The sequence below is a fragment of the Patagioenas fasciata genome, chromosome 1 (assembly GCF_037038585.1).
Source record: "Patagioenas fasciata isolate bPatFas1 chromosome 1, bPatFas1.hap1, whole genome shotgun sequence".
NCBI classification, from domain to species: domain Eukaryota; kingdom Metazoa; phylum Chordata; class Aves; order Columbiformes; family Columbidae; genus Patagioenas; species Patagioenas fasciata.
The window spans coordinates 35,812,767-35,840,269 of record NC_092520.1 but is presented as its reverse complement, the minus strand read 5'-3'; the positions used below and the strand labels follow the sequence as shown (position 1 = coordinate 35,840,269).

Genomic DNA, 27,503 nt, shown 5'->3' with positions numbered 1-27,503 from the left:
ACTGTTTGAGAATATTAGAGAACTATTGGGAATTAAGGTACTAAAATACTGCATTGCACTAAATTTTCAATAAGCTTTCATAAACTAAAATCCACTATATATTTCAAATGAAAAATTGCATGTGGAAAAAACAGAGAATATAATCCTACCAAAAATAAAAAGCACATAAGGCATAAATTATTAAAAATGTTGTATGTCCCCATTTGAATTTGTGTGTGTGTGTGTGTGTGCATGTCTCTCATGAGGTTAAGCTGCGAGAAGTGCAAAGGTTCCTCTCATGAGCCATCAGTCTCACTTTAGTGTTACAGCACAAACCCTTCCTCCATGTAGCAAAAAAGTTCTGTGCCTTCACCTAATAACAGTCACAGGTCAGCTGCACTAAAGACAAATGTGCATTCTTGTCAGTTAGACTTGGCTCTGTTCAAATTTACTGCTTTAGTTACAATTGATAAATGCTACAAGGACTTTAAGACAATTTTTATCTTCACATGAATTGTAGGGGAAAGCAATAATTAGCTGCATTTAAAGCAAACTAGAGATGTGCTGCTAGGTGTCACATAGAGTTGTGCTACTAGGAGCTCAGGGATATTAATCTGGCCAATACATTCTCCCAGTTAGGAGCATATGGCTACTAGTAAACGAAGACTGAACAGAGGAAGTTTTTTAATATTCACACTGCAGCAGCTGAACACTGAGGGCTATGAAACAGCTGAACAGCTCCAAGGTACTGCTACACTATGTTTTAGGCATTAATAAACCATAATAGTTCTGTTATATGACCACAATAGGAGCTCTAGATGTATCAAGCAAACATAGTATTTACACTGCTTTACAGCTGACTATTTTAAGTGCTTTAGAGTATTTCTGAGATTTGATCTGAGTTGATTTAGCTGACAAAATAAATATGAGCATAAATGACATTGCAGTCACTTACCTGAGTATATCCTTTTTTCCTAGGAGTGTTGGAGGGAGGGAAGGAGAGAAGGGAAGAGAGAAAGAGAGAGAGAAAGAGAAAGAGAGAGAGAGAGAAAGGAGAGAACAGAAAGAGAGAACAAAAAGGAAGGAAGGAGGGAAGGAGGGAAGGAGGGAAGGGAGGGAGGAAGGGAGGGAGGAAGGAAGGGAGGAAGGAAGGGAGGAAGGAAGGGAGGAAGGAAGGGAGGAAGGAAGGGAGGAAGGAAGGAAGGAAGGAAGGAAGGAAGGAAGGAAGGAAGGAAGGAAGGAAGGAAGGAAGGAAGGAAGGAAGGAAACTTAAGAAAAAAAAATAAAAAAGGAGAAGAAAAAAGGAAAGTAAAATAAAATAAAAGACAAAAGAGAAACAAGAGGACGGAAGGAAAGGAGGGAAGAGAAAAACCTTGATTTGGTTGTGATGCTCTGAAAATCTCTACAAATGTCCCTAAGGACATGAATCTGTGCAACACAGAAAATTCCAGCTGAGGTCAGAGAACTTCATGGAGACTAAAACATCTGCTGTTGTGTACTGAGGTGGGGAAATATGGCTTCAACTGAGAGAAATTTTAAAAGCAGCTGAGATTTTGATAACCATTATTTTTGTACATTTCCAACTGAAGTTTTGAAATGTTAAGTGATCCAAAGAATCAATATCAATATATTCTAGGATCAGAAAAGTCTGAAGATAGACTTGTCTGACTCAGGTATTTTTGTTCTGAGATTAAGTCTTTCAGGAAATTTTTCAAACTATTTTGTCTGCCTTCTAGACTCACAAGGCCTTTTTTCAGTCATTATCATGACTGTTGCACAATAGCTGCATCAGCCATCACTTTTGATAAGATGCATGTTTTCTGGCTGAACTACAAAAATGCTCGTTATTGTTGACAACCACTTAACATCCAGAACAAATAGTTTTTCACACTGGAAACAAAAATATTAATTGTTTTAGATGTGGTTATGTTTTTTAACAGCAGATTGGACAGCTCAGCAGTTGGGGAAGCAGCTAAATAGTCTTTTGTTTTCTTTATTTTAGACATGCATAGAGATCTGGGAAGTGCATTTTATCTGTTACCGCAGCTCACAGAAGACTAAATTTTCCTAAATCTGGCTTCATGCCCTGTGAACTAAGTTTGCTCTTCCTTTTACCTCTGTGTCTTACATGGATGGTAATTGCACAAAAGGGAGAAAAGGGTAAGGGATCTGTGAGGCTCTCACTTATGGTTGAGTGGCATCCATCCCCACCAGAAATTTATAACCCTCTCTAAAATCTCTCTGAGTCTTATTTCCTTGCTTCCTTTTTTAAACTAGCAGCAGTCCTGGCACATCAACAACAACCCCAGCAGCAATAAAGAGGAGATATATTACACCTACACAGTGGCAGGATTTCCCTGAATACCACTGAGCTTCCAGCACTGGGCAAGTAGCAATTAGGGCTGAGCACAAAAGAGGACATGTAGAATAGAGTTAAAAGATGCTTTATAACGATGGCAATTTTTTCAATATGTAATATACAAATACTCTAATCTTGCTAATATTTTATTGTTGATGATTGCCCCATATTGTTTTGCATGATACTGTACTTTTAAAGTCCATTTTATTATTTGTGTGCATACACACACAAATCAGTGCACATGTGCACAATTCTATTAAAATTTTCTAAAAAGACTTGAAACTTGATAAAAAGCACTAAGACAGGGACAAGGACTCACCTGAGATTTCTAAGTTAGAAAAGCAATGAATTTCTTCTATGGTAAATGGAGAGAAAAAAACAGTATGAGAGAGTAGTTCTTAGGTGGGACAACTCTGGACCTTAACCTCAGTGAAAAAGAGCAGAAAAAATTGAGATTGTCAGCAGTTACTGCAGTGAAAGTGTCCTCAGTGATTTTACATTAATGTTACATTCACAGACCTGTGTATCTGACCCTATTGCAAAAATGCTCAGCTTTATGCTGATCTAAGCCACTGCTGTTCATATGACAGTGTCATGCTGTTAAAAAAAGGCTGTCCTAGTCCTGAAGTTGGAATAGAATTACAATTTTGCTTGATCTAAGATTTTACCCTAGCCTCAGCATCACACCTTTGCTTCATCTGGTTTTGGCCTCTTTGTAGCATCTGCTAGTTCCACATAGGCATCACTGGAAACTTCTTGCATTAAGCAGTTTAGATATGAATAAAATACTTGGTTTGGGACACCATAGGATGGAAAGTGGTCATGTAAAATAATTACATGACAACAGAAATTAATTCATTTGGTAGAGACTTACGTAAATACATTAGGTAAGCAGAACACAGACAGTAATGAAGGATAGTTAAAAAAAAAAGCAAGGAATTTTATATGAGAGTAACATTATTTGCTTTAGCTGCTTCTTTTCTTGTCTGTAGAGTGTTGCTTGTTTTGACTTTTGTTGAAATTCTCTAAACTTTTTGAAATCTACTCAGTGAAATATCAGTTCTTCTGTTTTTCCCTAAGAAGAAGTTTCAGAGTCTGAAGGCAACTGTACACACAACCATTAAAGAAAGAAGAAAACTTGGATGTGGGAGGAAATAAACCAAAACTAACTTAGGTCTAATTCACACTTCTTATTCAGTGTGCATAGAATGGCAACAAATGAGAAGAAAGTCATTCTTTTTTTCCTTTTGTTTCACTAGTCATGAATGTAGGTGTGTAGGAGAATATCATGTCAAGGTTTTGCTTTTCTAACATTAAAGTGTAGAAGAGGTTAAAAATCAGAGAGAAAGGAAAAAAAAATAAAATAAAAGCGAGAACAGAGAAACATAGACAAGAGGAAAAAGATTGTAGAGCAGAAGAAAATAAAAAGTTCCAAAGTAACTGCCTGCAAAGATGTACAAATGGGAGGAACAGAAGAGGTACAATTGAGAGAAGTAGAATTCAAGGGCATGTGAAGCCACGCCAGGCAATAGCAAAGGCCATGGTTTCAGGGTCATCACTTTGCCATGGTTTTAATAACCTGACATCTCTAGAGTATATATTCATCAACTTTTGGTACCTCCAAGACAGTCCACCTGTGAACAACGATGCAACTGGTGTTTTACTGAGGAGATAAAAGCAGTATATAAAAATTCAAACCTCGGTTTTACTATTTGGCATATACACTAAATGATTAGTCTTTATTAATTAAACTGGGCTTTCTAAAACCACCATTGCACTTCAGCAGATTTTTTTTTACTCTTTTCAGAGTGAGTAGCATACAGACATTTTAATAACCTCGCGTCTCAAGTGTATGTATTTCTACTACCTCCAAGCAACATGATTCACTTGTCGACCACTTAATTTCCTAATTTGAAGGGTAGTAAGCTATTTAAACAGAAGGGGAAAAATGTATGATGAGAAATAAAGAGGTCATTCTATTTTTAAGAACTTAACTCCCATCTCCTGTTTTTACTTGTTAAAACTCATCCCTGATAAAATTATAGACTACCTGACATCAAGCAGAAATGAAGATCATATGAGTAAGTATAACCAGGTAAAATGTAACCAGGCAGCTAATCTGTTTCCTGCATCTTCATAGCTTATGGGATTAAAGCATGACAAGCAGAAAAGTACAGGGATCACAGTTACACAGATCAATCTTCATTTTGGATTGTTACTTTGATGTGATTCAAGTAAATTCCTTTTAAGAAGTAAGGATGTGGTTGCCACTTACGGTGATTAAGTGTAATCTAGTTTGATTCAATATGTTACAATATAACTTTCTTTTCGTGTTCTTTTCTGAAGAATTAGGAAATTTCACACTTACAAGAGTCTGCTCACTGCGAATATGTTTCTACAAACCTGTTGAAGCGGTAAATTGGATGTGGGAGAGAGGTTACCAGTTTTCCTTTTTCACAAGTATCAGATAAATGTTGTTATAAATAAATTTAAACATGCTGTACCTCTTATGTCTGGTCTGCCAAGAAGGTTAATAAAACCTTGCTTCTAGTTTGTTTTTCTGAGGGCTAGACAACTCCACTTGTCCAGATCCTCAAATGCCTTGCTGGTAGGTGAATGTGAAGAAGACCAAAAACTAGATAACATCAAAGTGGATCTGTTTGAACTGAACATATGTATTAACAAGTTACAATATGGTGAATGTCTCTGCACAGCTCAGTCTTCAGTTTCAAGGAACAGTTCAGCATAAACGACTTGATTGGGTACTGGCTCACCTTTAATCAAAGCTAGTTACCTGAAACTGGACATCTTTCCATGGCCAGTGACTCCAAAACTGAAAGCTTACACAGATAAACAAATCTGACAACACAAGAGACATTAGAATATAAAGAGTAGACAGACCATCAAGAAGTGGGCTTCTACATCATCACTTTTCCCTTTTTCCAGCAGAAAAATCAATAAGCACGTTTCTTCAAGACTCTGATGATCACAGTGATCCTACGAACGTTTGCACTGATGAAAAATGTCTTCAAAGAGGAAAAAATGGAGATCTCATATTATCACACTTACTGTGACTAATCAAATAAGGTACGTGAATTTACCTTTTGCAAATTGCCCTACATGTATAGATCTGATTGATGACTGTAGTGAACAGTTTGTGAGTTACAACATGATTAATGGAAACTGGTAGTTTTCAATCCATGCTCTTGTCAGAGATATGAAACAGTGTGTGAAGTTGTATATGACTCCCTGGCTGAAGGCTTGACACTCAGGCAATTAAATGAGCCTGACAAGCATCTGGGCACTGCCTTTGTAACTGAATCTGTACATATCTATGCAAATGAAATTACTCAAGAAACAAGCATATAAAATCTGTTGATTAGCTCATGAATTTGGAGCCTCCCTTTTTTCTCACACCTAAGTCAGGGAGGTACCCAGTTTTAATTAGGGGAACCTTATATAGTGCACTTTAGGGTCCAAAATAAATTAAATCTGCTAGATTTGTTTAAGTTTGCCTGGTTTATGGAGGTACACTCCTTTCAAATTTGCTCCCCATTTCAGCTTGCTTCTTGATTTCATTACTTTGTTGAGACAATGTTGATACTTCGTACATTTCCTTGTACTGAAGACACTCATTGCAATGTTTGAGTGTTTTCAAAATAAAATCAGTAATAGAAGCTTGCAGGTCACATGAAATCTCTCGTATCTTTTTAAGGAAAAACTCTGCTTGGGGTAAGTGAGATGAAAGCTCAAGAGACAGAGCAAGCGAAAGAAAAAGGAGTATTGCCAATTCTTTTCCTCAATTACATCAAAGTCCATCTTTAGCTCACCTCCCCTATTGTTAATCTTTAGTCAATATATGAGTTCTTTCTCCCCCTGCAGACTTTTTCTTTCTCAACTCTCACATCTTTCCCTCCCTTAAGTCCTCCTAACACTTTATAGCTGGAAGCTATTTCTTCATGTCGTCTCCCCATGATGTCACTCTATTACCTGAGTTCCATACTGACTTCTGACTTCCTTCTACAATCACTCTCTGAATTCTTATTCTTGTCTTCAAGGATCTATTCCTGCCTATTTCTCTCTCATCTCCCTCCTGTTTTGATGCTCATGTGTATCTTACATTCTTTCAACTCAGAAGCATGAATTTCTTTAGCTCAGCTGTGAAATCTGTGTTGTAATAACATCCAATCATCCCCTATAATACTTCAGCTTCTGAGCCTCTATAGAGAATACACAAAATTAAAAACAAAGCATGAAATCCTCAATGTTACTATAACCAAACTACCGACAAAAACACACAGTAACTTGTTTTACTGTAACAAAATTGAATGTAGCTCCTGGCAGTATTTCAGCTTTTGTATAACAAACCATGTAAAAAGAGTGATGTGAAAGACCAGGAGACTGAAGCCTACTGTTTTCTGTCAGCATATAGACCTTCATATCATGTAACCTTAATGATGTATCATTCCTCCTACATCAGTGTTTTCTGAAGTTGTTTCCTAAAATGAAAGAAAACAGGACCAATGTCCTGGTCATCATTCCCATGGGATCTCTAATGAAACAAAGGCATGTCCTACCTTCCAGACCTACTCAGGTGGTCTTTGGTCTGGATTAGAGATTTCTGTCCTACCAGAGCAGAAGACAAACTATTAAACCACTCCCTGAAACTGTAGCAAAATCATGTCTTTCAGAAGGCACTAAGGGCAATCTCAGTGTTAAGATAACAGGAGAAGAAACAGATAAAACAGAATATACAGGTTTTTCTAACAGATTTGAAGAAGGCACCTTACTGAAAGTAGTTCTCTAAAGAAAAAAAAAAAAAAAGAAGTTAATTTATTGTTCAAAGTCTGGGAGGAGAAGGAGGAAGTACAGCTAATAAAACTTCAGTTCTTGAGATTTGACGTCTGGATGGCCATGATTTTGAACTTTGAAAAAACTGTGAACCTGAATATAAGCAAGTCGTTAATGGTTATAATTTTGCACTGAATGTATCATATAACCTTGCTATATATACATCTCTTTATATTCTCAGTTATGTACACACAAAAATTTATTTCCGGGTTTTAAGAGGTAAAAATACAGCTACTCCAGTTATATGGGGGAAGCAGAAGGGTGATTTGTTAAATAAATAAATAAATAAATAAATTCTAAAAGTGTCATATCTCTATGTCTGTTTTACTATACTCTTTCCAAACCTCAGATAATAATTTATGGAAAAAATGCAGATATTAAAAATTTATATTTTCACCTTCTTCTACTTTTCCCCTTGTTTAGCCATCCTAATGCTGGTTTCCTTTGGAAAGGACTTAGAGACCTTGCTGAAAAGCACTGTGTACTTTTTTTTTTTTTTAACAAAAGCTTGGAAAAACACATACATATACAAATGAATCTCAAAAGCCTTTCTCATAGAACGGCTGACCACGAAGACAAAGGCCATTTTAAATGGAAAAAAGGTTTTAAATAAGCATATAAATATTGATCAGCTCCACTTATAAAACCTTTGTAGTGCAGAAGGGTCAATATGCTGCCTGGTGGGGTGCAGATACAGCTCTGACCAAAATGCAGGAATAACACAAGAAGGCAGTAAGGGATTGTGCAGTCTAAAACACAATGTGACAAACTCCTCTTTTTATCTTTCCGACATCTCAAGTCTATCCAGCAGCAGATACCCCCAAGCTGTCCCTGGGATGTTCAGTCATCATATTGCTGGTACAGGCAGCTGAACTTGGGAGCTGGGACAGCTCTGGATTCCAACGCTGTGGACATCTGTCCAACCCATACCCTCTGTTAATACCACCTTTAAAGATGGGTAATTCCTTTTTTTTTTTTTTATTTTGTGATGGCTATGTATCTGCAAGTGTAGATTCAGAAAACTGCTTTCTGGAAATGAAAGTACCTGCAGTAGTTAACAACTTTTGTCACTACTAAGCTCTGGTGGGTGGAACTGTTAACCTGAGGAGATTTTAGATGTCATTACCAATCCCTCGTGTCATCATTCTTTCAGTCATTCACTGACAGAATGTCTTGAGGACATGTGCTTGCAGAAATAATTGGGCTGTGCCTTACACTCAAATTCAATACACCTTTTCCTTCAAGTTGTTTTTTTTGTGATTCATGATGAGCAAAGACTGAAAATAAATTAAGAATACAGAAAATTTATTTTTGTTTCAGAAGTTGAAAAGACCAATACCTCAAAGTGACCTGTTGCAGCACTTCAGGAAAATCAAATTTCAGTTGTCTTGACCAGACTGCAAGAAGACAGAATCTGAAATGTTCAGAGTATCAATTTAGAATAAACTGCTCTGGAAACAAATATGACAGTAACAATTTTAATGAAAAGGAGTAAGGCTAGAAAACTCAGGTTGTGATTTCAAAGTCTCTGAAGTCTCCAAATGAGATATTTGCTGCCTCAATAACAAATGCAAGAGCTGAAATTTCAAAGGTGTAACAAGGAAAGAATGAAGGTTGCCCTGACAAAAATTGCTAGGCAAAATCACAGACTGATTGTACAGAGAACTTACTGTACTAGCCAATGTCACTTGTTTTTCATCATATATTCCTTTGTTTGGTTCTACTGACCTGGGGTTTTTGTTGTTGTTTTGTTTTGCTTATTTGCCCTCTTAAATTTCAGTTCTTATGGATAGGACAATCTTTTTCCATTCTTGTATATTTAACTTCTTGCTTATTAGGTGCATTATAGAGAATTGCAAATTTTTAATGCTGCCACAGAACAAAAATTATCTCTAAAAAATATATATCCTAATTTTGTTTAAATAGAAGTTGTCGTGTTATATTTGTTGAAATTATGAAGGGACTCTGCTGATTTCATGTTTCCGGTTACAAACCTCTCAAACTGTATGAGATACGTGCTTAATTCTTGCTCTTCTTGTTAATATTATTGCTTTCATCACTTGCAGTAATTATTGTCGATGATAACACCATAATTATTATTTATGTCTTTAATATTATTGATATTATTTGTCCCAAATCAGTTACCAGAGTGCCAAGCTAATAATAGTTTTAGCCACTACTTGAAAAAAATAATAATTAAAAAAAAAAAAAAAGGGTCAAAAATTCAGCTATTACCCTAGTCCTGTGAATGTCTTTATTTAAGTGAATTGTGATTTCCTGGACAAAAGTGATAGTATTGCATTTGGGTCTTACTGAACCAGAGAACAGATCAGAGAAGCAAATGAGTGATAGGATGCAATATGAGCTAGAAAGTCATATATTAAATGAAACAAACAAACAAAACAAAGACAAAAAAATAAAAACAAAACCTTACATAGGTAGCCACATAGCTATGGCTGACCTTGATTTACCTCTGATATTGTCTTGAAACTGGTGAGAGCTAATCCTCTTCTGTGAAATTATTTTCCATATTTTGTAGGGAGCACATCCCCGTAGTTTTGCTAAGGGTACACTCTAAACATACCTACACTTCGTTCAGTTGAACATTTAATTGTATGAACAGTGTATAAAAGACCTCCAGCTCTGACCTAATATTATTAGTATTTCTGTTTTTCTTCCTCATTATTATTTGGAAATACTAGTTCAAAATATTAATCAAGTTAGGAAAAATGAAAACACCAGCAATTGCGATTGTTTTTGAGAAAGTAAATGCTTTTTGAGAGGATGATTCATATTTTGATGACCTGTGTAATGACATAGCTATTGCTTAACAAAAATGATTGCAAGCATTTATTGTTTTCACAAAATTTAAAGTTACAATGCATAAATACTTTAATAACCACATCCACATAAGAAAAATACTACTAGAATCAAAGTACAACATAAGAAAAGATACTGTGTAGGGGGTGTCGTTAAGATATTTCTGATATGAATGCATGAAAACAGCAGGGTCACTGGTGATTCATGCTTGAGAAATCGTGAGTTATTTTCCAAGAAAAAAAAAAAAATCCTTTATTTTTTAAGTATTTGATTATTATAGAGCTGGCAGAGAAAGCCAGAAGAGATGTCTTGTTTCATGAGGTAAAAAGTGTCACATAATCATTCTTCATATTTTTTTCCTGGTTGAAAATGTGCAGAAGCAAACTCACCTACACCATCTAAACAAAGTTCCCACTATCATTCCTCATCCCCTCAGCCGTATGGGAACCTCTGGATATTAAGTCATATAGATAATGAATGAAGATAGCATTCAAACAAATAAGAGGGACTGGCAAGGAAGCAAATAAAAGAACCCCACCCTGAGTATTCTATTACCAAAAGAAAAAACAGAGAAGATATTGGAAAAGAAAAAAAATAGTCCATCTAGATCTTGATATCAGAGAATTGCTACCTTTGATTTTAAATTTCTACACATTTTACTCTTTTGAATTGCACTTTTTAAACAGCTTTGTTAAGCCACATGGATCCTGAAATGTGTATGTAAGCCAAAAAGCCTGTGTTGACCTGAGACTTACTCAAGTAATTCATTGCCTACCCACTGAGACATCTTCTTTCTCCAGGCTTTGTCTGAACACTGCCCTTCTGCCTTTCTGCTCTTTTGACACACATTATTTTTTTTGTCCGCAGTCACTGGTCTCCATTCTGCCAAGTGCTGCTGACTGAACTCTCCACCTTTGCTGTTATGATGTAATGTTACTTAGCTATACTTCCTCACATAATGTTCTTTTGTCTCTTTTGAAGCAGGCTGCCAACACACAGTATGAGTAATAAAGATTAGAATACACTCTTGCATGACTTTAAATACTGCCTTTTGGTTAATTTCGCTGTCACCTTATAAAAATAATAATAATAATAAAAAAACTTTTAAAAATGTATAAAAGAACCAGACTTTTTATATATTTTATTTTATTTAATTTTTTTTTTTTCTGAGACTTCTAACACAAAAGAATAATTTATCAGTCCCTGGGATAATTCATACAAGTCAAATAACATCAATGTAAAACACAGTGTCCATCAAGGGAAATCGTATGTTTCCTACACACATTCCTGTAAATTATTGTTTCTGCATGAATTGAAATTAAATGAATAGTGGACTATGCCATCATAATTTTATGTTTATTTTACTGAGTTACTGTAATTCATCTTAATATTTAATGGTCTTTTCCTTTATGTCCAGTAAACAAAGAAAACTTTCTTGGACTACCCACACTTGACCTATGCTTCCAAGGTAGGGTGAATAAAACAAAGCAGTGACACTGAGTTTTTGTATTATTAGCTGATATTAACTAAAAGGATTAACACAATATTAAAAATTCTGAAGAAGGCAAATACTATGGCAACTTAGCCTTTTGACTTAGAAATAAAGGGGTGAGGAAAACACATCTATTGTTCTAAGTAATACAGAAATAATAAAAGAGACTCCAGCACTTCCCAAGCTCTACTCACATCCCAGTAGAAGAGATGAAAGTTGAGAAACGTTTGTCATCTAACAATATCTCTAACAGAGGCATTACACCTGCCCACTTATCCATACTTATGTATTTGTACAGGACATAAACTCAAGTTGTAGATAAGAGCTCCAAGAATTTCTAATAAGGCTTTTATTCAGCATCTGTAAAAAAAAAAAAAGAGAAGGTTTTTTGTTCTTTTTTTAGATGAAAATATTTTTCATATTCTAAACAAACAAGAAATAAAAAAAAAAAATGTGTAGTAGAAAAATTTCAGTACTATTCTAAATGTGCTACAAATATAACTTTATATTCACAATTATATACAAGGATTTTGCTTAAAGGACAGTAAATTTGGAAAAATTATTTATACTTCTGTCCCTGCAAATTAGAGAAAGCAAGAAAAGGTGAAGCAATTTTTAACCATCCTATGTAGTTCATAAAACTTATTTCTAAAACTTCCAATCTTCACGAGACATGTCTTTTTCTCCAAATTATAAGGAGTTTGTATATGCCCGATATTTACTTTGCACCATAGCCTGGCTCACTGTAAAATTACTTCTGTATTCCATCCTGATAGCACGCCACAGAGCTGAGTATTTGATCAATCGATGAAGGACATTATGTTATATATTTATGTATGTAGATATAAATATCTTTAATTTGGTAACAATGAAAACCTGTGACAATCTCTGTGAGTGAAATTCACTGACAGTGCATTATTTAGAGCCTCTGTACTTCAAATGCATAGCTGAACAGGTATTCACAGCAGTTAGTGTGTCAAGCAGATGAACAAGCAGATAAAGAGACAAATGTATACACATACAAAATTAAATAAAGTCTTTAGATCAGAATTCTGCAAAATTCAACCTTCCTTTGTAAGCCACCATTATCTTATTCAAAACATAAAAAGATTTTATAGTCAGTTTTGGTGATGTATTATTTGTTGTAACAAAATCATGATGATGATAAGCAAAATGTTTCATATCCTATGAGGAAGACTGCTAGGTCATAGTCTCATATGTGCTGGAAATAAAGGCATTGAATTGCTAATGTTCTTGCACAAGTACATTTAACAACTCCTTCATCCAAAAAAAGTTTCATTTTACTTTTAAAGAATGACTAGACTCACACAACAGTTAGGTTAGGATAATTAACTTACTATCTTGATTTAACTTTTCCCTGGGAAACAAACTCTGAAATAAAGGGAAATATTTATAAGGTTGTTCTTGAGATTCTTTTTTATTTGGACATGTTCATTTAAATATAATTAAAATATAATATCTATTCCTCAATCCATACCAGGTTGAAGACAAGCGCTGCAGCAGAAAATGACCAAAATTTTATGATCACTTAGGTTTCCTTGGTCTTAACTCTTGAGGGAGCTGAGGATATTGTGTTGTTTTTGTCAGGGGGCTGTTGATTTGGTTTTCTTTTTAAAAGTAGCAGCTGCTTGAAATGTATTTTAACTTTTTTTTTCGTACACCGAAGGACTCTATTCTGCACAGAGTGTCCCCAGGCACAAGCCCTTACAATTGCATGAAGTCAATAGGACTGTCTGAAAGCAGGAAGGAGTACAGCCACTATTTTTATATGATTGCAGACTAATAAAGCAGCTTGGATAATTAAGTATTTTTCTCTATATGCAAAGCAAATTGTAGAGTGTCCATGAGGAGATGTGGCAGACAATGAAGGCAGCTTCACCATTTATCAGAGACAAAATCGATAAGTTCTCAAAGATGACCAATGGATGCCAACCTTATCCCTTTAATTTTGTGTTGCAAATATCATCTAATCAGAAATTATATTTCTATTATTCATATGAAGTTTGTGTACTTAGTCCAGCTGGGAATGCCTGCCAGTTAAGGTGAGGGGGAAAAAAAAAATGCACTAACTTGTACCACCTTTCATGGTGAGCTGAAATGCAACTTCGGGAACAGATTTGACATTCGAGATTTCCCTGTGTTGCAGAGGCAGAGTTTGTTGCAGACATAAAAACACTTGGTATATGCATCTGGAGGAAGCTGTGCACAGTTCTTTGAAGCACCCCTAGCAGCTGATAATGTAGAGCTGTTGGCAGTGATTAGAGAGGCAGATGCTTACCTGTGCTCCTACAGTGTGCAGACTTGGCTTGATGACAAGGTGAGAAGAAGGACAAGCCATCTCAGAGTGGGGGCAATTGGCAGCTGGTACGCTACTGGAGAAGGGTAAATGGGTCACCTCGGGCTTCTTACTCCTCTGTGGCAGAGTCATCAATCTATACGCACTTTTCAGAAAATAAAGCAATTCCTTATACAGGGGAACAGAAAGAAATGAAAATGTTGATAATTTAAAAAGAATTTAAAAAATCAGTTTGCAACTTTGTATTTGATATGTTACAGACTGAAAAATACCATCTATACTGTAAAACTGCATCCATGCTTACCTCTGTACTTAGTGAATGGAGGACTTGTCGAGCCAAGTGGCAGGTGTTTCACTGGTGGTGTTCAATGTCAACTAGATGCTACTGAAATTCCATAGAGGGCACTTTCCTACAAAGTGTTTCTTTACAGCTTTCTCTTGTCCAGGCTGTAGGACAGGTTGTCTTATTTCCCCTTTTTATGAAAGCAAATTCTGATTCCTGAGTTGTTAATTGTGACTCACTGATAATATGGAAGGTCAAAAACAGGGAAGTATACAGTAAGACAGAGAGCAAAGAACCCACTTAGAGGGGGTAAAACAAACAAAGAAACAAACAAACAAAACCAAACCAAACCAAAACAAAAAAAACCAAAACAAAACAAAACAAAAAAACCAAAAAACAAAACCCAGAACACCTGAAGCCTTTCCTCATAGCAATATTACCTCTTCTTGTCCTGCTGTGGTAGAATGTGCTTGCACCAAAGGCACCACATCAGATCATGGTTTTCTGAAAGTATGTATATTTCATGTCTAGCCAGCTACTCTATTCATAAGTTCACTGTCAATGTTTACATTGGCAATAACATTTTTTCAGCATTTGTAAAATCTCAGAGTACCAAATACTGAGGTATCTTATGATTCAAATGCATTTAAAACTGGATGACAGAAACATTAGCAAGAGGAACACAGTAAGTATCATTTGATTTGTCCTTGGCTGAAGATAAAACCGCCTCAAGCATTGGTATTCAATACATGTTTAATTCTGAGAATGGCCAAGCATGGATGCTGAAACAGATGTCATTTGAATAAATGAACAAAGTGACTGTGATGCACAAGTTGGATAACAGGTGACAGCACAAAGACCATTCATTTGTCATATTCATGACCTTGTTTCATACCTTCCTCACTGGAAAGAAATCCAGGTGTTTTGATGAAAAGACCAGAGTCTTCTAGCATGTCATCAGCATTTGTGAAGTCCATAAATTTGATTAATCTGTTAAGTTTTGATGAAAGTAATTTTCATCAAAAGGATCTTATTCTATAATGTGGTCTGAGAAAGTAAACCTATACTGGAAACCAGTGTTTTTTCAGTCTGATCAGTGTTTCTAATCATGTTCACTGGAAATGATACATTCCAGTACAATGAAACATCCAGACATTGGTACTGGCCAATGGATTAATGAATTTTAGAGGTTTTCCTCCTAACAAAATTAAAATGTTAGATATCTAACAGGCCTTTGGAAACTTGCCTTTTTATCATCCACGATACCACTTTTTCCCCTAGATCTGTCAGTGGTTCTGATCATCAGGATCTGAAGTCTAATGCAAACATAATAAACTGATCTGTATGTTGTGTCATCAGCTGGAGAAAGTATCTCAATATAGGTGAAATCTACCACCGGGCAAGATAAAGCATTGTGCCTTGTCATTAGCGATGAGAACAGCAACAGTTCTAGATGTAAAATCAAATTATTACTCTTTGTATGATGGTTCTGAATATTCTGCAGCTGCACTACAGCTATTGTCATCATTCACATAAATTTACAACTGGAGTAGCACTAGCAGCATTTGCTCTTGCCAGTTAACATATAAACGACTGCAGGCTTACAGTTAGAATACCACAGACCTGTGTGACTTTACAAAAGCTGGTGGATGACACTTCAGTGAAAAACACAGTTCATTACAGATATGTCAATGACAATCAAGATTAAAGGTTTTGTAACTGACTGGACATCTACTCTAGATATCCTAAGTGATCCTCAGAGGTTTTATTTCCATTTAGCCAGTGTCTTTCTATACTCATTAGCAGGTTTTTTTGCCTCTTCAATGGTAAGAACTTACAAAATGGTTCAAAGCTATCAATAATCAAAATGGTAAGGTATGAATCACTTGTGACTGAAGCCCATTACAATGCCCAACATATTAAAAAAAAAAAAAAGTACTGAAACTGAGAATGTTGTTCTAAAGGCTTCTGCCTTATTTTCGCTTAATCAGTTTTAATTAGCTTCTTCCTCTTACACTAGCGTGAATGAAAACTTAGGCTGTAATGTTGCAAAGGTTGTATCTAAAAATGTACCTAAGACTATCTAATGAGATTGCAGAAAACAGAAAAACAACCATATGGATGTCTTTCTTGTTTGTATTCCAGAACAACTATGACTCATGCTATCATGAAAAAAGACTTAGAATAGGATACATCTTTTCTTACTTTGAATAATTAAAAATGTAGCTTCCTACATAAGATCAACTTAAACATTCATTCTAAAGAAGAAATAAAAATTAATCCAAAGTATAATGTCTTTAAAGCATCATAAAGAGGAAGTTATTTACACTATATCAAATATATTTTATGAATTTGGCAAAACAGTTTTCATATAAACCTTCTTCTCCACCTTTCAGTGCTCAGACCACAGGCATGTGAGTGTTTTCTGCATGGTTCTGGACATTTTAAAGTAGACACACTTATCTCAGTCATCGCTCCTAAAAATGTGCAATCTATTTGAGTAACTCTAAAATTTACCATTTCTTCAATAAACATGAGTCATTGTAACGAGCAATACTTCTCTTAACTGAAGCTCTCGTATCGGAGATTTTTAGGAAAAACAAACAAACAAACAAATAAACAACAAAAACAAAACAACACAAGGAAAATAAAAACATACATTGTTAACAATCACTTTCACTGAAGAACTGTTCCTCTTCTGAGTTACGGTAATATCTTAGTATCTCCAAGTCTTATCAAAGATCCTGCTAGTGCTATTCCCAGACATTTTTTTCACTGATAGGCAATAATTCATAATAGTTGTTTCAAGCTTATAGAGATCACAAGGTAGATTTCATACTCACGTCAGAATTCCTGGTGCTCCTGAAGCTCTGACTTAGATTCAGCAGGTCTGGGTGTATGACAAGCATGATTTATAAAGTGACATAGGTTTGCAATGTCTTTACCATTTTGCACAAACTTCATGCTCTGTTTCTATTTACTTTCTGATATAGATTGAGAAAAGCGTCAGTATTTTTGGGGGTCATTCATGTACACAAAACATAAAGATAAATATAATACATATAAATTGCTTAAACACAAACTGGCCTTTCTTACTATTTACTGCACTATGTTTGATCTCAATATCATATAGCTTTTGTCTTACACCACTGACTATGACATAAAACAGGACTACTGTGGCTAAACTTTTTCCTTCCACACATGAAATCTCATTATAATTAATTAGTGTTGTTATAGCAACGTCTTTTATAACATTGCTTGACACTCAGGGCGGGGAGTGACATGGGTGAACTGTATGTGAAATCATTTTGTAAACTTCATTCTTAAACTCCCTGACTTCATTGCACTGTTTTGGTCTTTTTCTTTGTTGTGTTGGTTTTTTTTGTTAAAATACTTTTTTTTTCCCTCAAGTTGGTTCCCTGCTGTATTGAAGCCATTGAGCAGCCAAGTCTCAGCAATATCATATTTGTCTTGCTCATGTGAATCCTGAGGGGCTCACACTAAAATTTGCTATCAAAAAGTACAAATGCAGTATGTCTTTTATTTCAGAGTAGTTGTATTATTATTATTATTATTATGATTTCACACAGGATAAAAACTTCTCTCTATGCTTCACTATCAGTAACAGATACCCCCCACTTACATGGACAGTATTAAAGGAGCTTTCTTTGAAATCAAAACTTCTGTTCTATCCAAAGTTTTCCACTGTGCATCACTTTCTGACTTGCTGCTGTAGAAAACTTTTTAACTCTCATTAATTTTAGGAAGTAAATACAGCTTTGAACATATATTAAAAATAATAATAATAATAAAGTGCAGGTTTTTTACCAGTTTTGGCAATGGAGGTCCCATCCCTTTATTCAGGCTGCTGTTGAAGGATACACACCATTGAGTCAGTGCTTTTGGTTGTCAAATAATCTCTTCAATGTTGTAAAAGCCTCAGCAGTGACCCAGGTGTAGGAGCAGTTCTGCTGAGACAGAATGTCTCTTATCACAACAACTCAGGTGGATTGCTCAAAAGCTTACACTTTACAACAGTTTATACACTGCTAGAAGGCAGTTTCCATATTGTCCGCTTCCCTGTTCCCTTTCCTCCTACATCCCCTCACCCCCAAATGTACCAGTCTGTTCTTTCTTTCCACCTGGAGCTGACACACTCAGGCAGAAGATATTGCCAATTCCATCATCAAGATAAATAATTTGCCTGTTTCTCATCCTCTCTGAAAAGGAATGGTTAGGAGCTCCTACTGCTGCCTGTGCAGCACAGAGCAAACTGGGTTTCACCCTGTGATGCCCTTGTGCCACTAGCCAGCCAATACAGCAAAACAAGAGAGGAAAGACAGCCTAAATCATCTGAAAAAAATGGTCATTAAAATAAAAAATAAATAAATACAATTCTTTATTATACATTTATTATATACATTATAAATAATGATCATCATAATTATTATGTTCAATATAAAGTCATCTTATTTGATAAGGTGTAGTATGGTGAAAAAAAGTACCTGTCCAGTAGTTTACAATATAGAAACAGACATTCAGATGTTCTTAGGTGATTTTTGAAACTAATTCCCCCATACGTCATTAAAATCTAAAAAAAAATAAGATGCCATTTCAATGCTAAAGAGTGAGCAAAAACAAGCTTGTTTCTTCAGAGAAATCAACTGAGAGGTCACAGAAGTCTAATCTGAAATGCTAAAAAGTCCTTGAAAGCAAGGATTCACACCCACAGTAACTGTTAACCTATAGATTACTTTCTTCCCCCTATCTAGGCAAATGAATCTAAGCCTGAATTGTGGAATGATTTCTACAAAAATGAAGATAAGCTGATTTCGCCACTTGGTGTGAATCTAGTGGTATAAGTCTGCTTCACTAAGCTGAGAAATGGAAGTACAAAGTCTTTCAGAGACAACAGGGAACAAAGCAGCCCAGTGAAATTTTTGATCAGGATATAAAAACTAAAGGGTTCTTTCTCTTTCATGAATGCTTCAAAGGAGAGTGGCAAATACTCAGGCAGTTTGAAAGACATCAGTGCCGTGTCTCTTGTATTATGTATACTCTGAGATTGCCTCCCAGAGCCAACTCCAGAGGGATTTGGGCAGAGGAATACCTAATTTCTCTGTCCCAAGAAAATTCAGATGCTGAACTTGACTGTGTGAGGATTTAGGAACTGCTGGGTATATATTTCTATTGTCTGGAAAACTTTACATTTGAATCATAACATGCTTGCAAAGGTTGTACAGGGTTTTGCAGGATCACACTCTTCATTGTAGGTACCTGCAGAGTAAGTCCCACTTCAGATACCTCAGTCTTTTTTTTAATATGTCCCTTAGGCACTTCTGAAAATTTTATGCTATATGTCAGAAGCTGACAAGCAAAAAAAAAATTAAAAAAAAAATAACTGAATGGGGGTGGAAAGGCAAAGTAACAAAAGAGTTTAACAAAAATATCTCCTTGTATTTTTGTTCTTTCTCGGATACCACAGTACTATCGGAAAGGAAATTAATATAAGCAGGACTGAGATCCTGATCACATCTGGTATGTAAATTGACACAGTATCAGGCAGTTATTTTTCCTGTACATATATTTCATTCACTAGTATGTTGTCACCATAAGTACTGGCACAGAGGTGTGTGCTAGAAATTTCAATTAACAACCTACAGGTCTGTTACAATAATACCATATAAATGCATTACCACTCTAGTCTGACTGTTCATTTACCAGTGGAAAAATATCTGCAAAGGAACAGTGTGACACAGCAAGCGTCGGTGCATGTGAGCTTGGAACACCAGTCATGCAATTAACGCATGAGTAGCAGGTAGCTTTTCCAAGACTAATTTATCAAGGAACAAAGTGTGTTATGAGTACAAGGACTCTCATGCTTACCGTTTCTGTTGCATATATTTTGACTATGAGCCAACCATGTTGTTCTATAAATATGACGGCCTAGGTGAGCCTTCTTTGAGTTCTCACTGCTAGGCAGCATGACTGCATGGCACTGATCTCTTGAATAGTAACACCTCTCAAGTTTGCTCCCAGAGACAGAGACCTTTCACCAATGGCAGATCTTTGATGAGTGGCTGATGTCACACATGTAGCATGGTAACTTTCTTTTTGCCTTGGTAACATTGATTATATGTTTAATTGATATTAATGAAACATTACTAATCCATGTAGCCACTCAGTATCAAGTATTATAACCTTTGTTCTCCTTACCTTTAAACATGAACTGTTGACCAAGTCTGAGACTAAGTTTGGTCCCAGATGCACTTAGGCTCTCTAAGGAGTGCAGAAAGCAAGGTGTTCCACTCTGAACCTCGTAACTCTGTGGGAGGGTCTTCTTTACCCTTTACCTCTCTGGTCTCTGCATGAATTATTCTAACTCAATTCTAACTCAATTTTCCTTTTTTTTCTTCCATGCAGTAATTAATAAGATGAACCTTGCCATTAAATTTACTGAACCTTGTCCAACTACAGTTAAATTTTGTTAAATTGCATTCAATTCATTGAACTCTGTAAAATTATTATTGTTACTACATATTTCTTCTACTCTCTTTTGAGTGAGTTTCATTCCAATACTTTACGGAAAATTGGTGTAGTCGGCAGGATCCTAAATCAGGATTCACGATAAATGGCACAGTTGACAGGATCTTAATCAGTATTTATGAAAAATTGGTGTAATTGGCAGGATCCTAAATCAGGATTCACGACAGCTTGTCTGTTCCTGAGTTCAAATGTACATTATGCTCTGTTGCTCCCTCTGCAAGCACAGTGTTCATCTTGTCAAGGCCCAAATGTGTGATGTTGGCCATTATAATGTGTGACAAATAATAACAATAACTCACAGTAATAAGTATGTGGCAGAATGCAAACCCCCCCCCCTCTCTCCCCCCACCTCCTTCAATATGGAGGGAGTAGGCACATCTCCCTGTCTCTGCTACTTGAGGCTGACGGCTTCTTTTGTTTGGCCCAGAGCACCCTGGCTAGGGCCATTAGGAGAAGGGAGTGCCGAGGCGCCAGTGAGCCGCTGGGCGCCTGTGACCAGTGTGGGGGGTGTTTGGAGGCTTCAGGGGCGCCCCACACACGGTGTGGGGGTGCAGAGAAGCTTCTAGAATGCCTACAGTCAGGTCTGATCAGCCAATAAAAACGGGACTCTCGTCGAGACTGAGCCAGTTGTTGCCGGTCTCTCGGAGCTACGAGCAAGATTCTGCTGCTGAGACCCCTCCTCCCCGGGATGGAGACCCCGCTTGCCTTGCCGCCACGTGCGTAAGTAAAACACTCGCACAATTGCGAGTGTATTATAAATTTACACTCGCACAATCGCGAGTGTACGCTTTACCTTTATCTCTCTAAGAATAATCCAGAAACCGGATTCAGGCAAGTGTGTACTCCTCTGGGACTCGAGGGTGGTTCCAGCATAGTTTTGGGTGAAGCCACGTGTATGTACTCTGTGGACCGCCTGTTGTACTAGTTGTTACCCCTTAATAATTTTCCTCAACTGATACCCGAACCTATATTTAAGTCACTTTTGGAGTGTTAAAACCCTGTTTCTCACTGGTTTAATAAAAGTTGTTTTGGACCCTGTTGTCCCTTAAATCAGCCTCGGGGTGCCTCCGTGACAAAGTAGCAGACAAAAAAGGATTTAAGTGACAGAGATATTTCAAGTTGAAAATGAGTGATGTTGCTTTTAATGAGGCAGAGTAAAGAAAGAACTTCCATTGCTTCTCTTTTGAACACAGCATTAAACATTTACAGGAGATTCACGTAACCTGCAGCTGACTGAGGGTGTTAATCCCCAGGGCTTCTTATAGAGTCAATAGAAGATGGTCACCTCTGCAGAGGAAGCTGAAATGCTCTCAAGATCCAGGCCTTTTCCCCCTTGCTAGTCTCCATTGCATTACTAGGGTCTACATCTCTCACCTCTTCTCTTATGACTTTCACTCTTATGACTTTCACTCTTATGACTTTTACAGAGCACTGAGTACTATCAAGATTTCTCAAAAGTTCCTACTGTTTTCCTTTCTGGGCCCTTTTCCACAACAGATCGTGAAGCTGAAACAATATTCTGATCCTACTTCAGCAAGTCTAAATTTCTTCCATTCTTGTTCTCTCTAATGACAAAATCTTCCAAATTTCTTGAAAAACCAATAGCCTTTCTTCATTTAGTATAATTTCTTTAATCAAAAAGAAAGAAATTTATGTCAGTATATTGATTAATAAACACACATCTAGTTTCTTTTTACATATATGGAAAGAGAAATCCCACTTCCTATGTAAGTTATTAAAAAGTACTGAAAATACTGTGTGAGTGAATTTGATTTTTTTTTTTTTTTTTTTCCTCATAAGTCAGAAAGAAAGACTTTCAAATCCAGTAAGGATTAACAGGGTTAACAGGGTTTGGTTTCACTGTAAGAACCGAAGAGATTCTGTAATGGCCAAATTAACATTCAATCAGAAAATCTACAGATAAACCTGTTAAATCACTGCCTAAAAACAAGTGGAAATATACCTCACTATTGATATTCTTAGAGTATTCTGTTACTTATTAGCACAAACTGAAGAGAAGATTAAATCAGGTTGTAAAATCTGAGGACTACTCTTATTGGTTTCCAAATCAGGATATGCACCACCCACATGGTACGTAAGACAATCCTTTGGGATGTGGGAAGAAAGTATTTTTTCCAACATTAATAAATAAAATTAAATTATTCTTTTAAAATAATGTGTATTTCATCCTTTGCATCTTTACCTTATCCATTTTTTAATTTATACTTTTCCATATGCTTTATGATGTACATAACATATTAGTACATGGTCAGTGGTGGGTCCATTTTGGAGCCCCATGCCTCACCTTGAAGAGACCACCCCTGTAACCCACCCTCCTGCTATCAAAACCTTATCACACTAACTCAAGACACAGATATTCAATTTATAAGTAAACAAATATACATACACTGGGCATGCATACTCAGAAATATTTTACTAATGGGGTGAGCCATCAAAAAAATTAGGAGACTACTGCTCTGCCATTGTTAGCTTGGGTTCTGTTATGCACTTTTCACATAATGTCTGGTCAGCTTGAAGGGTGAACAAGAGACACCTGGGCATTGGCTTAAGCTAGCCATTCTCACCTCTGTACAGTCGATGTGGGCATGCCTTTCTGAAACCCTCACCTCATCCTCAGTCAGGTAAATCAAGCCAACGTGGCTCTAAAGCATCTTGTTCCTTTCCATTGACTACCAATGCAGCTGTAGGATGACTAATTCAGAAACTGACAGCTGGATAGTAGAGGTCTAAAGCTGGGTTAGATGAGTCCTTCTGCTTGAATCTACCTGGCACATGTTCCCCTCAAAGAAACTCTGATTCTTCTGCGTACATTAAGAGATACAAACATTTTCTGATGATGTCAGATGTGACATAAAGTATTCAGACTGGCTTTGAAACCTTTATTGTGGAAAAAAAATATATCTGAAGGAATTATTTCAAGTTCCTCTGTTCAGATTCATTTAGTTTAATTAAATGAGCAAAATTTGTCCTTCTTTGATCTCTGTTTTTTCTTCTTTTTCGCTTTGAAAAACACTGCAGTAGTAAGAAAAGAAGAGGTGCACTGGGTGAAAACAGAGAAAAATCACTAAAATTCTATTAATCTAGTAATTTTAAATGCTGTATTCACAAAGGACTAATCAGCATACTTTCTGTCGCACCAGAAGTCTACAGTCAAGAAGCTGGTGACAAAATCAAAAACAAACAAACAAAAAAATACACCCCACAGGATTTAGTGAATGTTATAGATTCACTACAGTTTTAAAACTGTTTACATAAATGCTAGAGAAGTGGCAGTACAATGGTATGGCTACATTTGTTGTTGGTATTTTTCTCTACATATTAAGTGGGCACTGACATATGAGTAGAATAAATTTCAGTCTACCACAACATCATGTTCCTTTTTCATAGAAATATATATCTTTAATACTAACTTTTCAGAACACTTTATAGTTTGGTTTTTTATATATATATTGGCTGATCTCTGGCTTATGAAAACACTTATTAAGAGTGGCAAGTAGTTCTGTAGAGGAGTGAATATCACAATTTGTTTCTTTGGTTTTATTTAGTAGGCGCTTGTATTTTCTACACAATTTCTTTGAGGAATCAAAATAGTGTAACTGGAGAATTTTCTCCCTTCCCTGTTTTTTCCATTGTCTGTTCTTCGAATTTGAGTTAGGAATATGGGATAGCCTAGGGATTCAGGGAACTGCATGCTGAACTGGTTGCTCATTCATGGTACACACCGAATTTCTTATATTTAAAACAGTTTTTTTCTTTTAGTAGTTTGATGTAACAAACTGCCTCTGTCACTCTGTTCAGTAGCATGACTACGTCCAGTAAGCCAAACCATCAAAACTATAAATGCTCTGTCACATAAATAGTAACTAGTTTTAAGGGCAATCATGATAAAATATTGTCCTAAAGGTGGACCATTTACTGAGATCCTGATAAAAAGCCTGAAGCCCAAGACTGAAGACTATTATTACACAATAAAAGTAACACCTCTATCCAGAGGGAAATATTTTTATACAGCTATAGCTCAGAAAAGTCACCACCTCATTTATTACAATTTTCTGTTTCTTTCTTTTAAATTGAATGGTGTAAATCTTTCCTGGACAATTCTCTTACACAGACTTGGTTAAATTATTCATAGTGAGTAATATTAGTTGTCAATTTATGTTTTTTTTTTTTCTTTTTTATTATTCACAGACTTCTGCAAGCTGATCTTGACCTGGGTAAAGTCAGTGGGAGGTTAGTTATTTACTACAAAAAGGCAAATCTTCATCTTTTATATCTATGATCTGTCAAATTAAAATATTCTGTTCATGTGTGTAAGACTTTGAGAATGTACAGATGTTCAGTCTCACCTTTAATAAGGGAGTTTTAGTGTGTTTTTTCTTTTAAAAAATAGTTTAATTAGTCTAAATTAGTGATAAAGATTAGTGAATTACTCAACCTGACGAGTCTTTGGTCCACCATCACACAAATATATTCAAGCAGAAGCTGATAAAATACTAGGGAGAAAAAAAAGCTAAAAACTTTGTGCAGGTTAAAACCAGCTCTCCAGTGTCTAGCATTCATCTTTAAATAGCTATTGTGAATTTGTCACAGTTCTTTGAATTTTAGTAGACATCAAGATAAGGTCAAATTTAAAAGCAAAGTTCATCAGTAAAAAGCACCTGATCCTTAAGAGCAAAGAAGAGCTAATGATTTTAATGCACCATCATCAAGAATAAAAAATAAATTAAGAAAAAAAAGAAACAAACAACAAACAAACAAACAAAAAACAAACACAAACAAAACAAAACACTAAAACCCAAAACACAATATCATTAGAAAGCAAGAAACATCACAGCCCAAAAGAGAGGATTACCAACACATCAGAGATCTTGAAGCAAGCTAACCTATGCATGAGTCCCACTTTTTAACCAAATGTTCCATGAACGAAGATCAAGAAGGGAGAAAAGAAGTGAACAAGTCATCTCAAGATGTGAGAGAAGGGCGATAGTTATCCTTCTTCTCAACTAAGCCATGACATTGTGTATATGAACTGCAAGTTATCTGGAATCTATTCAAAACAGTTGCCATATTGAACACTTTAAGTAATAATACAAAAAAAAAAAAAAGAAAAAGGAAAAACAAAGAAAAATCAGCTTACTTGCTCTTAAGTAGATATTAAAAATTTCAGTTTATGTACACTTCAACTGTGAAAAGACAATTTCAATTTTCTAAAAGATCTCTAACAATCAGTTTTCTTAAGATATGTGTCAGCAACAGTCACATGAGTCATCTTAAGTTTCATTTCACTAATTTACTTTCTATAAAACATCCCAAGCTTTTCAGGTTTTGTGTTTCATTTCATGCTGTACTGAAGAGTCAGATTCTGAACTATCACACTGAATTAACATGTAACAACTTACCTGCTTATGGTGAAGTATATTTGTAATTAGACTGTTTTTTCTAACAGGGGATTCTTAAAATGCATAGCTGTTCTTAATTTTATAATGTATTCCATTGCAGATTATTTGAAGTCTATTAGAAACAACAACAATAAAAACTGAAACAAAAACAGCTGCAACAAATTATATTCCTTAGGAAGATACAGATAAATTCAGAAAAGTCCATGATTACTTGTATAAGATTTTCTCTATGAGGTTAAAGGTCAGCTTATAAGAACTTGCCAATGGAGAGTTCAAAACTAAAGAAACCATAGAAAACGCACATATCTTTTCTCCTTAAGTGAAGAGATTTTATTCAAACAGCTAAAATACTGCTTCTCTTTCATTTTTAAGAAATGGATAGTTAGAGGACCTGTGCTTCTCATCAAGTTGTATCAAATGAGAGCAGATTCAGTACCATGCTATTTAGTGAAGCAAGATTACTTGTGAGAAAGAAGCCCCAGTTTGGACTTCAGGGCATAATTGGGTCTTGGACCCAACTGACGATCACTTGAATCTGAACATCTAGACTGCTGGTGAAGTGACATTTTTGCAGCATTCAGCATAAGGAAAAAACAGCTAATGACACAAACTTTACAAGGAATCTAGCAGTTGCTGAAAATAAATTTCAGGAAACAGATGATCTAGAAAACTGTATATTTGATGATGGAAGCATTTGAGGCATATTATTTAAATGAGTACAAATTCATTCAGCCTATTTAGCTGCCACCTTTCAATTTAACAATATGGGAGGTTTTCATCTGAGACATTGAATAGATGCAACAACTTGCTGTTCTAGAGAAATTTGATTACAGTAAACACAGCAGTGGCATGCTGCTTACATAGCTGGCAAGGCTGTGATACATGGGAAACCCATTAAAGAATGAACTTTTCATCTTAGCTTATTACCTGACCACTATCAGATTGACATAGGTGGGTATTATGGAACTTGTATGGTCAAACTTCACAGTGTCAAATTACTATTTTAGACACAAAACATACTATGTTGTGAAGTGAAAAATCCAGTCCTTGGCTTTGAAGATGATGATTATTTACCATTATCATGTGAAAATATAGAGTGATATGTGTTATATCATGACATCATATGCACATATAGAAAAGCTATAATAAATATTTTGGGCTGAAAAAAAAAAAAGAAAAAATAAAATTCCCTGGCTCCGTACAGAAATTTTCAAGAAGATTTGACTATTTTGTTCAGCTATTTTTGCACATTATAATATATTTTTTTCTAATTCTGGATTTGTGTTGTTTCATATTTTCATTAGTGACTACCCAGTTACCACATACAATAATTTAAAAAGGCTCAGCATCTGCCAGGTAGGAACAAAATATTTGTTTTTCCAAAATTTGATGAGGCTAATTATATAGAGACAAAGGTAGATTTTTTTTTTTTTTTT

The 27,503-nt window shown here is 35.7% G+C and overlaps 1 long non-coding RNA gene across 1 annotated transcript; it reads right to left on the bottom strand.

The window, feature by feature from the left end:
* Window positions 1-11,218: 11,218 nt before the first annotated feature.
* LOC139826976 (uncharacterized) lies at window positions 11,219-17,080 on the bottom strand. Its single transcript, XR_011737143.1, has 4 exons — window positions 16,945-17,080; window positions 14,123-14,339; window positions 13,801-13,986; window positions 11,219-11,861 (listed from the first exon to the last, which is right to left on the bottom strand). It is a non-coding gene; the product is annotated as an uncharacterized lncRNA (long non-coding RNA).
* Window positions 17,081-27,503: the final 10,423 nt, after the last annotated feature.